The 16686-nt window shown below is 39.6% G+C and overlaps 1 protein-coding gene across 6 annotated transcripts in view; it reads left to right on the forward strand.

Moving 5' to 3' along the window:
• Positions 1–16686, forward strand: part of LOC144616372 (uncharacterized) — a 70578-nt gene that overhangs the window by 30859 nt on the left and 23033 nt on the right. The gene's annotated exons all lie outside the window — the stretch shown is intronic.

Below are 16686 nucleotides of genomic sequence, written 5' to 3' on the forward strand. Positions count from 1 at the left end.
GTGATACCTCATTGTACTTTTGATTCACATTTTTAATTTGTATTTATAATCATCTTCATCAGTTTATTCAGAGACCTGTAATTTTGTTTTGCTTCATCTTGGGTTAGCAGCTTTGTGAATCAATCACCTTTCCATTAGATGTTTAGAAATTCTTACCTAGGTCAGTGGTAGTATTTAATGTTATCAGAAACCTGTATTATAGAGTAGTTGTCAGGGTCTTTTCCATGAATCTTTTTGAAGATGAAGCATTTTTGCCTGTAGTTGATTGTAAGTGCTTCCAGAGAAAAAGAGTAAAACAATAAATGACTGTGAATGAAGAGACTTAAAAATAGCTTCGGTTAAAGATCTGGTAAGAGTTCACCAAAAAAAAAAAAAAAGATGCAATTGAAAAGCAAATTGTTATTTTTGTGATATATAGTACTTTATTTTTTTAAATTTATTTTAATGTTTATTTTTGAGAGAGAGAGAGAGACAGACAGATCATGAGTAGGGGAGGGGCAGAGAGAGAAGGAGACACAGAATCGGAAGCAGGCTCCAGGCTTTGAGCTGTCAGCACAGAGCCCAATGCGGGGCTCGCTAAGGAGATTAAGCAAACTTCTTATTTGGCAATGTTTCCCATGCAGCTTAATATATCAACTAAGCCTAAATAAATTAATATTTCTCTTTTATGCGGAAAGAGCGCAAATCTTTTGAGATTTTTTTAAAGGTTCCTCGGGAAAGTCCCAAAATTAGTTCAAATTAAAAAAGAGAATTTGATTTGGTGAGGAGCATCTGGCTGGCTCAGTTGGTGGAGCATGAGACTCTGGATCTTGGGGTTGTGAGTTCAAGCCCCACACTGAGTGTAGAGATTACTTCAAAATAAAAGTCTTTTTCTTTTTTTTTTTTTTTTAAGTTTTATTTATTTATTTATTAGAGGGAGAGCATGAGCAAGGGAAGGGCAGAGAGGGAGGGAGAGAGAGACAGTCCTAAGCAGGCCCTCATTGTCAGCACAGAGCCCAACACGGAGCTTGAACCCACAAACTGTGAGATCATAACCTGAGCTGAAATCAAGTGCCAAACGTTTAGCCAACTGAGCCACCCAGGCACCTCAAAAATAAAATCTTTAAAAAAACAAAAAATGATTTGGTGAAGTTCCTTAAAAATGTCAAAAGGGGCACCTGGGTGGCTCAGTCAGTTAAGCGTCCAACTTCGGCTCAGGTCATGATCTGATGATTCATGAGTTCCAGCCCCACATCCGGCTGTCTGCGGTCAGCAGAGCCCACGTTAGATCCTCTGTCCTCCTCTCTGGCCCTCCCTCCTCACTCATGCTCTCTCTCTCAAAAACAAAAAAATTAGAATTTTTTTAAAAAGTGTCAAAAGATTTAAATTTTTTTTTTAATGTTTATTTTTGAGAGAGAGAGAGCGCAAGCAGGTGAGAGGCAGAGAGAGAGGGAGACACAGAATCTGAAGCAGGCTCCAGGCTCTGAGCTGTCAGCACAGAGCCCGACGTGGGGCTCAAACTCATGAACTGCAAGATCACGACCTGAGCCCAAGTAAGATGCTCAACTGACTGAGCCACCCAGGCACCCCAAAAGATTTAAAACACTTGATCAAATAGGATAACAGTTTCACTGTGAAACTGTACTTAATGTCCATTCAAAGTGACAAAAGATTTCAAAGACAAATACAGAAAGTTGTATATTCGTAAAAAAAACTTATCTCTTTTAATGGCGAAGACTCAGGGTTTTTTAAAGTAATCAAAAGCATGATAAAGACAATATAAACCACAGGAAATTATTTTGATAAAACATAGAATCTTTGTTTTCTAAGCAAATTACTTAAAAGTCAAGGAAACCCTTTCATAATCCTGTCAAGAGCAGACCAAGGGCTCCTGGGTGGCTCAGTCAGTTAAGCATCAGATTTTGGCTCAGGTCATGATTTCATGGTCTGTGAGTTCAAGCCCATGTCAGGCTCTGTGCCGACAGCTCAGAGCCTGGAGCTTGCTTCCGATCCTGTGTGTCCCTCTCTCTCTGCTCCACCCCTGCTCACACTTTGGCTCTCTCTCTCTCAAAAATAAATAAACATTAAAAACATTTTTATAAAAAAAGAGCAGACCAATAATCTAAGAAAACTTTGTCCTTTTAGCATATGAAAGAAAATCAAATTACAGTTTTATATAAATACACTATATATTAAAGCTTATTTTTAAAAACCCTTATGGTAAATCTATTCAGTTTTACTCAGCTTTGACCTCATGACATAAAATTTCTTTTCCACAAACCTTCTGCAACTTTCTATATCCATTTAGGCTCTGTCCCATTCTTTTTACTTTCTTATTCTGGAACAACCATTTTAGTTCAGACAACAATACTCTCTTTTTCCATAATGAAAAAACATCCTATCTTCTTTGCATATTCTGCACATAAACACACCTGATTTTCTTCCCACATTTTGTACACAAAATTGGATCTCTTTAACTTTTACTGTCTCTAATAAATAGATTTTTTTTTACATATTGATTATAAATTTTAATATTAGTAATCCTTACCTTCCGGTGAAAACTATGGCACAGACAATTGTGAACTGTCTTTCATATATTAGCATCCCATAGATCAGCAAACTTATAAATGCAGTTATAAAAACACAATTTTTAGAGACATGTTTTCCATAGTACAATTTTTCCCTTCTTTTTTTTTTTTTAAGTTATTTATTTTGAGAGAGACAGAGACAGCATGAGTAGGGGAGGGGCAGAGAGGGGAAGAGAGAGAATCCCAAGCAGGCTGCCAGCACAGAACCTGATGAAAGGCTCAAACCCACAAAGCTGCGAGATCATGATCCAAGCCAAAACCAAGAGTCGGATGCCTAGCTGACTGAGCAACCCAAGAGTCCCTTGTAGTACAATTTTTCAATGTGGCAAAGACATTTATTAATATACCCAAATATCTTTTGTCTCTGTAAAAATTAAAATGCAAGGGCACCTGGATGGCTCAGTCGGTTGAGCATCTGACTTTGGCTCAGGTCAGTATCTTACGGTTCATGAGCTCATGACCTACATCGGACTCTCTGCTGTGAGCCCAGAGCCCACTTTGGATCCTCTGTTCCCCCTCTCTCTCTGCCTCCCCTGGTCTCACTCTCTCTCTCTCTCTCTCTCTCTCTCTCAAAAATAAATAAACATTGGAGTGCCTGGGTGGCTCAGTCAGTTGAGCATCCAACTTCGGCTCAGGTCATGATCTCAGTTTGTGGGTTCAAGCCCCACGTTGGGCTCTGTGCTGACAGCTCAGAGCCTGGAGCCTGCTTCTGATTCCGTGTCTCCCTCTCTCTCTGCCCCTCCCCTGCTCATGCTCTGTCTCTCCCTGTCTCTCAAAAATAAACATTAAAAAATTAAAAAAATAATAATAATAAAAATAAACATTAAAAAAATTAAAATGCCAAAACTAGATAAGCATGTTAAGCAATCCATGTCTCAGTATATTATCTTATTTGAGAATGACATATACTCAATGAATATTCATTATATAGTTTAACTTAATGTAAACTTTTATCTTATTTAAATTTATTTAAATTATTTGTTTTTAACAATTATGCTTAGACATGAAACAGTTAATCATCATTTTAAGTTATTTTTCTTGTTGATAAAATTTGCAACATAAATATAGCATGAGCTAGTAAACCCAGGTAGAAAAAGTTGTATGTTTGCATTAATTTATGTTGACAATTCTGAATACATGCCTGTATTTACTAAACCAACAAACTTAAACTACTTTCTGTTTATCAGAAATTATCCCAGGGACCTCTGGCTGGCTCAGTTAGTGGAGCGTGCTACTCTTGATCTTGGGGTTGTGAGTTTGAGCCCCACATTGGTTGTAGAGATTACTTAAAAAAAAAATCTTAAAAAAAAAAAATTATCCCATATCATGTGAACTTGGAAAACATTTGGGTTAGATTATGTATTTCTGAAAGTTTTAGGAATACTTAATTTATACAAGTGTTTCTTTTGCTTTTAGCCAATTAAATATAACTCTTTTTTTTAAGACTTTTTTTTAAAGTGTTTATTTATTAATGGGGGGGAGGGGCAGAGAAAGGAGATAGAGAATCCCAAGCAGGCTCTATGCTGTCAGCGCAGAGCCTGACGTGGGGCTTGATCCCGTGAAACGTGAGATCATGATCTGAGCCAAAATCAAGAGTCAGATGCTTAACCGACTGAGCCACCAGGCTCCCCTAAATAGAACTATTTTTAGAATACCACATATATATAATATACATAATATACATACTAGATAGACATAAACATACAGACACACACATAGATCTTATGTTTTCATCTTAAAATTTTTATTATGTCTCAGGTACAATAATTCAAAACTCAATAGTTTAGATCCAAATTGTGTTTGGCAGAGGGACTAAGTTAAGGTTGCCTGGTTAGATGGCCATAGTTTTTACTAAATGTTTTTTATTTGCATGCTATAAAGATTCTTTCGCAGAAGCTATTTTTGGAGTCATCTTATCTTTTAGAAGCTTCTATGTACCAAAGCATGCATTCCATTATCTGTGAGAGTTTTGGTCATCTCTTTTCAAGGGTGCTCTTTAAGCTGGATTTATCTAAGTGAAATGACCTCCAAGTGGGTCACTACAATTCCAAATTATCTGAAAGTTCACACATTTTCCAAAAATACACAAGATCGTCATCCATAGTGGTTATACATACAAGAGGGAGGAGTCTTTACAGGACGTACAGAAAGAGTTTTAGACCAGGTAGACCCCATCTTTGCCTTTAGTTTCCCTAACCCAAATAATGTATGGGAGCCTTAGTAATCCTACCATGACCTAAAATCCAGAGAATCATGGTTGTTTTTTTTTCCCTTACGTACAGAGGGTGACTTACCAAGAAGCTTCAACAAACAAAAACAGAAAACATATGTGACAATGAAGTTGGAGAGCCCAGAACAAAGATACTGGAGCTCAAATCAAGAGAAATGTACCCTGGGGGTGCCCGAGTGGCTCAGTCAGTTAAGTGTCTGACTTCAGCTCAGGTCATGATCTCACACCTAGTGAGTTCAAGTCCCGCATCAGGATCTGTGCTGACAGCTCACAGCCTGGAGCCTGCTTGGGATTCTGTGTCTCCCACTCTCTCTGCCCCTCCCCTGCTCACTCTCTCTCTCTCTCTCTCTCTCTCCTTCAAAAATAAATAAACATTTTTTTTAAAAAAGAGAGAGAGAGATGTACCCTGAAACTCCAGGGTCAGTGAGAAATCAGTGAGCCCAGTGTACTGTGTCAAAAGTTCAGGGGGGAAAAAAAACAGACATAAAACCAATGACTCCCCAAAGTACTATTAGTAAAAATTAATTGTGCTTACACTAAAAAGGCAGTGTGCAAGCCAGGGGCTCTCAAACCAAAACATAGAATGAGGCTCACAAGTATATCGTTATAAACCAGTTTATGTGGCATATAGGCAGTGACTGGTTACAGTATTTGAATTTTCTTAAATGAAAGGGAATCAGTTAGTGGTTACCTCATATCAGTTTTGGGATCAATTTAAGTTTCATTTATCATTTTCAGAGGCATAGGCAAGAAGAAGTGTCCCCGGTCAAGTTAGCCTCACTTGCCTTAAAAAATAAGCTAGTAAGTTAAGCTTTGCCTGTATGACTCAACTGGTTTTGTCTACCCAGAGAATTTTCAAGTCTGGTCTTTATTTGTATTTGATTTTCACAAGAGTTAGAAAAAAATTATCTCTTGTCATAAGGACTCTTAAGAGCTACTCCCTTTGCAACTTTTTTTTTTCTTAGTTTATTTATTTTGAGAGAGAGGGTGAAAGCAAGCAGGGGAGGGGTAGAGAGAGAGAGTGATAGAATCTTCACTGTCAGTGCAGAGTCCGACACAGGGCTCGAACTCAAGAAATGTGAGACCATGACCTGAGCCAAAATCAAGAGTTGGATGCTTAACCAACTGAGCCATCCAGGCGCCCCTCTCCTTTTGCAACTTTCATATACGCAATACAGTATTATTAACTATAGTCTTCATGCTGTACATTATATCCCCATGACTTACTTATTTTATGATGGGAAGTTTGTATCTTTTGACCACCTTCACCCATTTCACCTATAAACCCTCATCCCCACCACTGGCAACCACCAATCTATCTCTGTATCTATGCAGAGACCTCAAAGTCCATCTCTTTTGTTGCAAATAGCAAGATTTTATTCTTTTCTATGAATGAATAGTATTTCATCGTGTGTGTACACACGCCACAGATTCTTTATCCATTCATTCATTGATAGACACAGGTTGTTTCCGTATATTGATTATTATAAATAATGCTGCAGTGAACATGGTAGTGCATATCTTTTTAAGTTAGTGTTTTCATTTCCTTGGATAAATACCCATAGTAGAATTGCTGGATCATATGGTAATGATATTTTTAATTTTTAGAAGAACCTCCATACTGTTCTCCACAGTGGCTGCATCAATTTACATTCCCACAAAGAGTGCGTGATGGTTCCTTTTTCTCCTCATCCTCATCAACACATGCTGTTTCTTGTCTTTTGATGATAGCCATTCTAACAGGTGTGAGGTGGTATCTCATCATGGTTTTGATTTGCATTTCCCTGATGATTAGTGATGTTGATCATACTTTCATATACTTTTTGGCCATCTGTCTTTGAAAAAAATGTCTGGGGCACCTGTGTGGCTCAGTCGGTTAGGCACCTGACTCTTGATTTTGGCTCAGGTCATGATCTCACTGTTCATGAGATCGAGCTCTGCATCGGGCTCTGCACTGACAATGTGGAGCCTGCTTGGGATTCTGTCTCTCCCTCTCTCTCTGCCTGTCCCCTGTTTGCTCACTCTCTCTCAAAAATAAATAAACTTGAAAAAAGAAAAAATGTCTATTAAGGTCCTCTGCCCACTTTTTAATCAGATTGACTCTTGCTATTGAGTTGTATGAGTTTTTTTAATAAATTTTGGATTTTTAGGCCCTTATTATATATGATTTGCAAAAGGTTTTCAGTTTGATATAGTTCTGCTTGTTTACTTTTTATTTTTTTACTTTTGTTACCTTTGCTTTTGGTGTCAGATCCAAAAAAATCCTCACGAAGACCAATGTTAAGGAACTGACTGCCTGTTTTCCTCTAGGAGTTTAATGGTTTCATGTCTTACATTCAAGCCTTTTTTACCCATTTTGAGTTAGTTTTATATATAATGTAAAATAGTTACCTAGTTTTCTTTTTTTAAATATTTTAATGTTTATTTATTTTTGAGGGAGAGAGAGAGAAAGAGTGTGAGCAGGGGAGGGGCAGACTGAGAGGGAGGCACAGAATCTGAAGCAGACTCCAGGCTCTGAGCTGTCAGCACAGAGCCTGATATGGGGCTCAAACTCACGAGGCATGAGATCATGACCTGAGGTGAAGTCAGATGCTTAACTGATTGAGCCACCCAGGCGCCCCGATAGTCATCTACTTTTCATTTTTATCCTTGTGGCTATTCAGTTTCCCCAGCAGCATTTACTGAAGAGACTGTCCTGCCCATTTTATATTCTTGGGTCCTTTGTCATAACTTAATTGACCATACATGTGGGCTCTCTGTTCTGTTCCATTGATCTTTGTGGCTGTTTTTATGCCAACACCATACTGTTTTGATTATTTTAGCCCTGTAATATAGTTAGAAGTCAAGGATTGTGATGCCTCTGGCTTTGTTCTTTTTTTCTCAAGATTGCTGTTGTTATTCAAGGTCTTCTATGGTTACATACAAATTTTAGGGTTGTTGGTTCTATATCTGTAAAAAATGATGTTAGAATTTTGATAGGGATTATATTAAATCTGTAGATTGCTTTAGGTAGTATGGACATTTTAACAATATTCTAAGCCATGAGCATGGAATATCTTTCCACTTAATTGTGTCCTCTTCATTTTCTTTCATCAGTATCTCATAGATTTCAGTGTATGGGTGTTTTATCTCCTTGGTTAAATTTATTCCTAGGTATTTTATTCTTTTTCATACAATTTTTTTTTAATTTTAATACTTATTTGAGTGAGAGAGAAACAACACGAGTGGGGGAGGGGCAGAGAGAGGGAAACACAGAATCTGAAGCAGGCTCCAGGCTCTGAGCTGTCAGCACAGAGCCCGACGCGGGGCTCGAACTCACAAACTGCGAGATCATGACCTGAGCTGAAGTCAGACGCTTAACCGACTGAGCCACCCAGGCGCCCCCATACAATTGTAAATGGACTTGTGTTCTTAATTTCTCTTTCTGATAGTCTGTTATTAATGTGTAGAAGCTTTTTTGCATACTTTATATTCTGGAACTTACCTTAATTTATTAGGTCTAACAGGCACTTTGTGTGTGTGTGTGTGTGTGTGTGTGTGTGTGTGTGTGTGTGTGTGTGTGTGTATGGCATCTTTAGGGTTTTCTACATTCAGTATCATGTCATTTCCAAATAGTGGTCATTTTCTTCTTGCTTTCCAGTTTAGATGCTTTTTTTTTCCTTGCCTAATTGCTCTGGCTAGGACTTCCAGTATTGTGTTGAAAAAAACTGGCAAGAATGGGCGTCCTTGTCTTATTCCTGATCTTAAAAGCACTGTTAAGTGTGATATTAGCTGTGAGCTTGTCATATTATGACCTTTCTATGTTGAGGTATGTCCCCTCAAGCCCACTTTGTCAAGACTTTTTTTTATCATGAATGGATGTTGAATTTTGTCAAACGTTTCTTCCACATCTATTCAGATAATCATATGATTTTTATCCTTGGCTTTGTTAATGTTGTGTATCATGATTGATTTGTGGATGTTGCACCATCCTTGCATCCCTAGTACGTATCCCACTTGATCATGGCATATGATCCTTTTCATGTATTGTTGAATTTGGTTTGCTAATGTTTTGTTGTGGATTTTTGCATCTATGTTCATCAATGATACTGGCCTGTAATTTTCTTTTATTGTGGAATCTTTGTCTGGTTTGGGTATTAGGGTCATACTGGCCTCATAACATGAGTTTGGAAGTCTTCTTTCCTCTTGAGTTTTTCAGAAGAGTTTGAGAAGGATTGGTATGAACTCTTAGGATGGTAGAATTCACCAGTGAAACCATCTGGTCCTGGACTTTTATTTCTTGGGAGGTTTTTTGGTTTTGTTTTGTTTTGCTGTTCTTATTGTTGTTGTTTGGAGGTTTTTGATTACTAATCACTCACCTTACTAGCAATTGGTATATTCAGATTTTCTATTTCTTCGTGATCCGGTCCTCTAAGGCTGTGTGTTTCTAGGAATTTTTTCTTTTCTACCAGCTTGTCCAATTTGTTGGTGTTCGTATTACTGTGGTATCAGTAATGTCTCCTTTTTCATTTCCGATTTCATTTGAACCCTTGTCTTTTTCTTGGTGAGACTAAGTCTAGTTAATGGTGTGCCATTTTAATCTTTCCAAAGAACCAGTTGTTAGTTTCATTTATCTTTTCTATTGTCTTCTTAGTTTTTTTTTTTTTTTTAAGTTTTATTTATTTTGTGAGAGACAGCATGAGCAGGGGAGGGGCAGACAGAGTAGGAGAAAGAGAGAATCCTAAGCAGACTCTGCACTGCTGGCACAGAGCCAGACACAGGTCTTGAACCCACAAAACTGTGAGATCATGACCTGGGCAGAAACCAAGAGTCAGAAATTCAAATGACTGAGCCATCCAGGCACCCCCTCCCCCTTCTTTTTAGTTTCTATTTCATTTATTTGTACTCTGATCTTCGTTATATCCTACCTTCTACTAACTTTGGATTTTGTTCTTTTTCTAGTTCCTTGAGGTGTCAAGTTCAAACATTTATTTGAAATATTTCTTGTTTCTTGATATAGGCCTTTATCAGTATAAACTTCCCTCTTAGAACTACTTCCATTAGGGGCGCCTGGGTGGCTCAGTCGGTTGAGCGTCCGACTTTGGCTCAGGTCACGATCTCGCGGTCCGTGAGTTCGAGCCCCGCGTCAGGCTCTGCGCTGATGGCTCAGAGCCTGGAGCCTGCTTCCGATTCTGTGTCTCCCTCTCTCTCTGCCCCTCCCCCGTTCATGCTCTGTCTCTCTCTGTCTCAAAAATAAATAAAATGTTAAAAAAAATTTTTTTTTAAAAAAGAACTACTTCTATTGTATCTCATAAATTTGGGGATATTGTATTTCCATTTTATTTAGTCTCAACAAATTTTTGTTATTTCTCTTGACTCATTGGTTGTTCAGTAGCATGTGATTTAATCTCCACATAGTTGTGAATTTTCCAGGGTTTTTTTTTTAATGTTTATTATTTTGAGAGAAAGAGAGAGAGCGAGAGAGCACGAACAAAGGAGGAGCAGAGACAGAGGGAGACACAGAATATAAAGCAGGCTCCAGGCTGTTAGCCTAGAGCCTGATGTGGGGCTTGAAGTCATGGACTGCAAGATCATGACCTGAGCCAAAGTCAGATGCTTAACTGACTAAGCCACCCAGGCACCCTTCCAGTTTTCTCCTTGTAATTGATTTCTAGTTCCATTCAATTGTGGTTGGAAAAGATGCTTGATATGATTTCAATATCCTTAATTTATTGGCTTGTTTTGTGGACTAAACTATGATCTATTCTGTAGAACATTCCATGTATGTTATTCTGTTGCTTTTGGATGGAATGTTCCATATGTATCTGTTAAATCTGTATGGTTTAACATGTTATTTAAGGCTGATTTATCCTTATTGAGTTTCTCTCCGGATGATCTATCTATTGATGTAAGTGGTATATTAACACCCCTTACTATTATTGTGTTGCTATTTCTCCCTTTAGGTGTGTTAATATTTCCTTTATATGTTTAGGTGCTCCTGTGTTGGGTCTATAAATATTTTAAAAAGTTATATATTTTTGGGGCGCCTGGGTGGCGCAGTCGGTTAAGCGTCCGACTTCAGCCAGGTCACGATCTCACGGTCCGTGAGTTCGAGCCCCGCGTCGGGCTCTGGGCTGATGGCTCGGAGCCTGGAGCCTGTTTCCGATTCTGTGTCTCCCTCTCTCTCTGTCCCTCCCCCGTTCATGCTCTGTCTCTCTCTGTCCCAAAAATAAAATAAACGTTGAAAAAAAAAAAAAGTTATATATTTTTATTGAATTGAGTCCTTTATCATTATATAATGTGCCCTTGTTTCTTATTATGTTTTTGGTTTAAAGTAGGTTTTATTTTTTAATTTTTTTAATGTTTATTTATTTTTGAGAGAGAGACAGAGACAGAGAACAAGTGGGGACAGGCAAAGAGAGGGAGACACAGAATCTGAAGCAGGCTCCAGGCTCTGAGCTGTCAGCACAGAGCCCAACGTGGGACTCGAACTCATGAACCGCAAGATCATGACCTGATCCAAAGTCAGATGCTCAACCAACTGAGCCACCCAGGCACCCCAAAGTGGGATTTTTTAAATATAATTATAGCTACCCCAACTTTATTTTGGTTTACATTTGTGTGGAACATCTTTTTTCATCCCTTTACTTTTAGTCTGTGTGTGTCCTTTACATGTGAAGTGAGTCTCTTGTAGACATCATGTAGTTGGGTTTTATTTTTTTTTTTTTTTTCCATTCAGCCACTCTGTCTTTTGATTAAAGAATTTAGTCCTTTTACATTTAAAGTAGTTATTGATAGGTATGTAACTATTGTTATTTTGTTCATTGTTTTCTAGTTGTTTTGTAGTTTCTGTCTCTTCCTTTCTTCTCTTGCTCTCTTCCTTGGTGGCTTGATGACTTTCTTTAGTGGTATGCTCAGGTTCCTTACTCATGATCTTTATTGTGTCTACTATAGGTATTTGCTTTGTGGTTACCAGGAGGCTTATATACAACAACCTATATTCATAACACTCTATTTTAAGTTGATAACACCTTAAATTTGAATCCATTTTAAAGCTTTATGTTTTTACTCTCCCCTAGCCTGTTTTATGTTTTTGTTGTCACAATTTTATACTTATCTTGTGTATTACTTGACTAATTATTGTAGTATTTTACTGCTTTTCTTTAAACTTCATACTAACTTTATAAATGATTGATCCACTACCTTTACTGTATATTTACCTTTCTGGTAAGATTTATTCTTTCATATGGTTTCTTGTTACTAATTGGCACCCTTTCTTTTCAGTGTATAAAGTACATTTAGCATTTCTTCTAAGGTCAGGTTAATGATAATGAATTCCTTTAGCCTTGCTCACCTGGAAAACTCTCTCTGCTTCAATTCTGAATGATAACTCTGCCAAATAGAGTATTCTTGGTTGGAAGGTTTTTTTCTTTCTGCACTTTGAATGTATCATGCCACTCCTTCTGGCCTGCAATGGTTCTGCTGAAAAATCTGCTGAGAGTCTAATGGAGGTTCCTTTGTACATAACAAGTTGGTTTTCTTCTTGCTGCTCTTAAGATTTCTCTCCTTGCTTAAACTTTTGACATTTTATTTTTTTATTTTTTATTTTTTTTAACTTTTTTATTTATTTTTGAGACAGAGACAGAGCATGAACGGGGGAGGGGCAGAGAGAGAGGGAGATACAGAATCGGAAGCAGGCCGCAGGCTCTGGGCCATCAGCCCAGAGCCCGACGCGGGGCTCGAACCCACGGACCCACGGACCGTGAGATCATGACCTGAGCCGAAGTCGGACGCTCAACCGACTGAGCCACCCAGGCGCCCCAAACTTTTGACATTTTAATTATAATATGTCTTGGTGTGGGGTCTTTTGAGTTTATCTCTTTGGAATTCTCTGGGTTTCTTGGATCTGGGTGTTCATTTCTTTCTCCAGCTTAGGGAAGTTTTCAGCCTTACTTCCTTCAACTAAAATTTCTGCCCCTTTCTTCTCTTCCTGCAACCTCTATAATGCAAATGTTAGTCCACTTGATGTTGTCCTGTAAATCCCTTAAGCTGTCTTCACTCTTCAATTTTTTTTTTTTATTTTTGCTGCTCTGATTGGGGAGTTCCACTGCCCTGTGTTTGAGTTCACTGATCTTCTGCTTCATCTAGTCTGCTGTTGAATCCCTCTAGTGTATTTTTCAGTTCAGTTATTGTATTCTTCAGCTCTGAGGCTTATTTGGTACTTTCTTATATTTTCTATCCATTTGTTAAAGTTCTCACTGTGCTCATCCATTCTTCTTCCAAGTTGCGTGAGCATCCTTCTTTTCCCAAATTGGGTGAACATCTTTATGACCATTACTTTGAACTCTTCATCAAGCAAATTACTTACACATTTCATTAAGACTTCTTTTCTAAGGTTTTATCTTTTTCTTTTGTTTAGAACATATTCCTATTTCCTGATTTTGCTTGACTCTGTGTTTGTTTCTATGTATTAAGTGAAACAACCACCTCTTCTAGTCTTGAAGGAGTGGCCTTGTATAAGAGATGAATATTATTGTTCAGCCTTGTCTAGCTCTTGAACCTTTATGATTTTCCATGCAGCCTATTTTATTTTTAATGTAAAGCTCTCTTTGTTGAGGGTGTACCAAGCTCTGTCCATCCTAAAGTAGGGGATCTCAGCGTCTAGATTCAGGCTGATTGGAAGCCAGACCTTCAGGTAGCAGCTTTTGAGTACGCAAATATATACAGTACTGTGAGACCACAAGCATGAACCCTGCTGGCCACCAGACAAGGTGATCTGGAGGTGTTCCGTGGATGACATTAGCAAAAATCAGGGCTCCAGAGAAGTGTATATGTTCGTTTCTGGGAGATACTAGAGAGCTGGAGCAAGGCAGAGGGAGAGCACAAAGGTGGTATTCCCCCAGCCTACATAGGCACCTCCATAGGCCTCTAGATGTGTGCTAAACCTAAAGCCTGCCCCTCAGGCCACAGCTCCAGAACAACCATTTGAACCTCTTTCACAGAAAAACTAGGGGTGTGTTTTAATTTACTGTCTGTGCAGTAGTATTCTGGGAGTGATAGCCTGCCGTGAACTGTCTCCAGTTGTTATAGTCCCATGGGACCCTGGAACACAACCTCCCCCCACTTCAGCCCCCAGATCCAGGCAATCAAGAGGCATCCTGAGAGTAGCAGCCCAAAAAAACTGGGACACAGGATGCAACTAGTGCACTGACTACATGTACAAATTCTCCTTGCAGAAATCCTGGCACTCTGGTCAGGTTCACATTTATACCCTCTCTAGGATCAGCAAATGTTCTCAGGGTAAAGCACCAGAATCATCTCTCTGGCCTTCTGTCCTTGTTTTGTTTCTTTTTTTTTTTTTTTTTTTTTAAGTTTTTTAACGTTTATTCATTTTTGAGAGACACAGAGACAGCGTGTGAATGGGGGAAGGGCAGAGAGAGAGGGAGACACAGAATCCGAAGCAGGATCCAGGCTCCGAACTGTCAGCACAGAGCCCGATGTGGGGCTCAAACCCATGAACTGTGAGATCATGACCTGAGCCAAAGCCGGACACTCAACCGACTGAGCCACCCAGGCGCCCCGTTCTGTCCTTGTTTCAATCTGGGCTTTGTAAGTCTTCACTATCTTGTAGTTTTCTTGCACCTTCAAGTAGACGTGTTGAATATTTTCGTCCAGCTTTTCTAATTGTCCTCAGCTTTAGAGGACTGGTTTGAGTTACCTAGTCTGCCATCACTGGAAGTGGATGTTCTCTCAGTTTTGTTTTTAACTGGCAACACATTGGTTAGTCAGACCTAGTGAACATCTCTGGTACCATACTAGGTTGATATACATCCAGTCTACAGCCCCCAGGCCACCGCTGCTCCCTTTTCAGATCCTTTGTGGCACAAGGAGCCCAGACGGAGTAACTCAGTGTGGCAACATGCTGGGTTCTAGGTGTTTAGGGATCAGCTAGAGTCTTACTCCCTGCCCTTATGGGGTCTACCTTCTGTCCTTTCCTTCCTAAAGCCTCCAGCCTTTGTGGGCCATCATTCCCACCAGCATCAATGTTAATCTCTGTCCTCGGCTGGTCTCTTGAGTTGCTGCAGTCATGATTTCAACTGTACTTCCCCTGAGTAAACTCTTTCCCAGATTTCTTACTGCCCTTGGGATGGTAAGGGTCAGCTTGAGCCCAGGTACATGGGTCTGGCCGTGTTCTCTCCAGCCTCATGGCTCATAAACCACTTCACAACCCAGTCCCTGAATGTGTTCTGGCACATAGTAACTAGTCCTCCCAGATTCTGCATCACCATCTCTGAGAGCTCTTTCCTCATTCTCCAAGGCTCCATCAGCCTGAACTGACACTCTTTCTCCAGATCTGTTTCCTCAGCAGGACAAGTATTTTGAAGACCATGTCAATGTCTTACTCATTTCAGCACCTCAAGCACTTAGTGCATAAGAGGGCTCAGTTAATGTGGAACGATCTCATTTCTCAAGTTCCATGTATCCTTTGATGCATTATCTTCTTCATCAGTCTCATGAATCCTTTTTCCTGGGAACCCCAGTCATTTTTCTGTCCCTTAATGGGAGGCATGCCAGCTGCTGTTTGCTTGCACTGCACCCCTTGCCCCAACACACCAAGTCACAGACGTATGAGACACCCTGAGAGTGGACCACCACCTGCTGGTCAGCAGGTTTCTAGGACAGTGTCAGCTCAGGGCTGCAGACACAGTAGAGGTCCTTAATTTGAAGGCATTCCACCAAGAATGCAATCCCTTCTGAGAATACTTTCAGATGCACAATGTAAAGCACATAGATTACAAGTGAAACCTATCATAATGAAATATAGGTACCAAAATATTAGAAAAAAATATATATATATATATTGACTTATAGATGTGATCTGTGTATGTAATGTAATATGCACACCTCAGTTTTTCTTAATGTTTATTTTGAGCGGGGGAGGGACAGAGAGAGGGAGAGAGAGGATCCCAACCAGGCTCCACCTGGGGCTTGATCTCATGAACTGTAAGATCATGATCTGAGCCAAAATCAAGAGTTGGATGCCTAACCAACTGAGCCACCCAGGCGCCCCTGAATATCTCAATCTTAAATAACAGGAGCTTACAATTAGTCCAATAACTACTGTTATTTCAAAGCGATGAACAAAATTTGGAGGTGTTTGCACAGCAGTAACATGAGATGAAATCTCTGAATTCTATTGCTGACACACTTGTCCTAACAGAGCTGGTTGCCTGCATCCATACAGAAAGGAAATACTGAATTTCAGTTAGAGCTTAATCAAACTAAAAACCAAATCTTTTCCCATCCAGGAACAAAGACACCCTGAATTCTACCCTCGGACCCCTTGCTGGTGATAGGGGAGGTCTTTAGACCCCAGGTTAAGAACCCCTGAATGGGGTTTTAGAAACATGGGAGAAAAATGCTTTTAAATACAGCAGCTGATAGTTAAGTGCATGACTCTTAGTGTAATGGGCAGCTGAGAGTGGGAGAGGAGGTGTGGTGGAGACAGCACCTCAGAAGGTCTAATTTGAATTTCATAGGCATCATTTACCAGTGTGGTGAAGTTCAGCCTGACCTTACCTGGCTTCATATCTATTTACTCCTCTATAAAATGGGAATGACAATGTCTTCCTCACAGGTTGTTAAAAGGATTCAGTAAGTTAGTATTTGGAAACTCCTGGGGGCCAAATGTTTATTGTTGAATGCGAATGTCGTTCAATGTCTGTAGAGAACACACACCCAATATAACTCCTTTCAAAACAGAAACCCACCCCAAGGTCTGACTGGCCGTGTGACCTGGAAAGCACCAGTGCACGGAGAAGATGGTAAACCCTTTCTTGCCTGGCAAACGTGGCTAAGTCTGCCGTGCTGTTTCCACCCCACCCGAGAGAACAAGCACAAATGCAAATA

This window comes from Panthera onca, chromosome A1 (genome assembly GCF_046562875.1).
Source record: "Panthera onca isolate mPanOnc1 chromosome A1, mPanOnc1 haplotype 2, whole genome shotgun sequence".
Lineage (NCBI taxonomy): Eukaryota > Metazoa > Chordata > Mammalia > Carnivora > Felidae > Panthera > Panthera onca.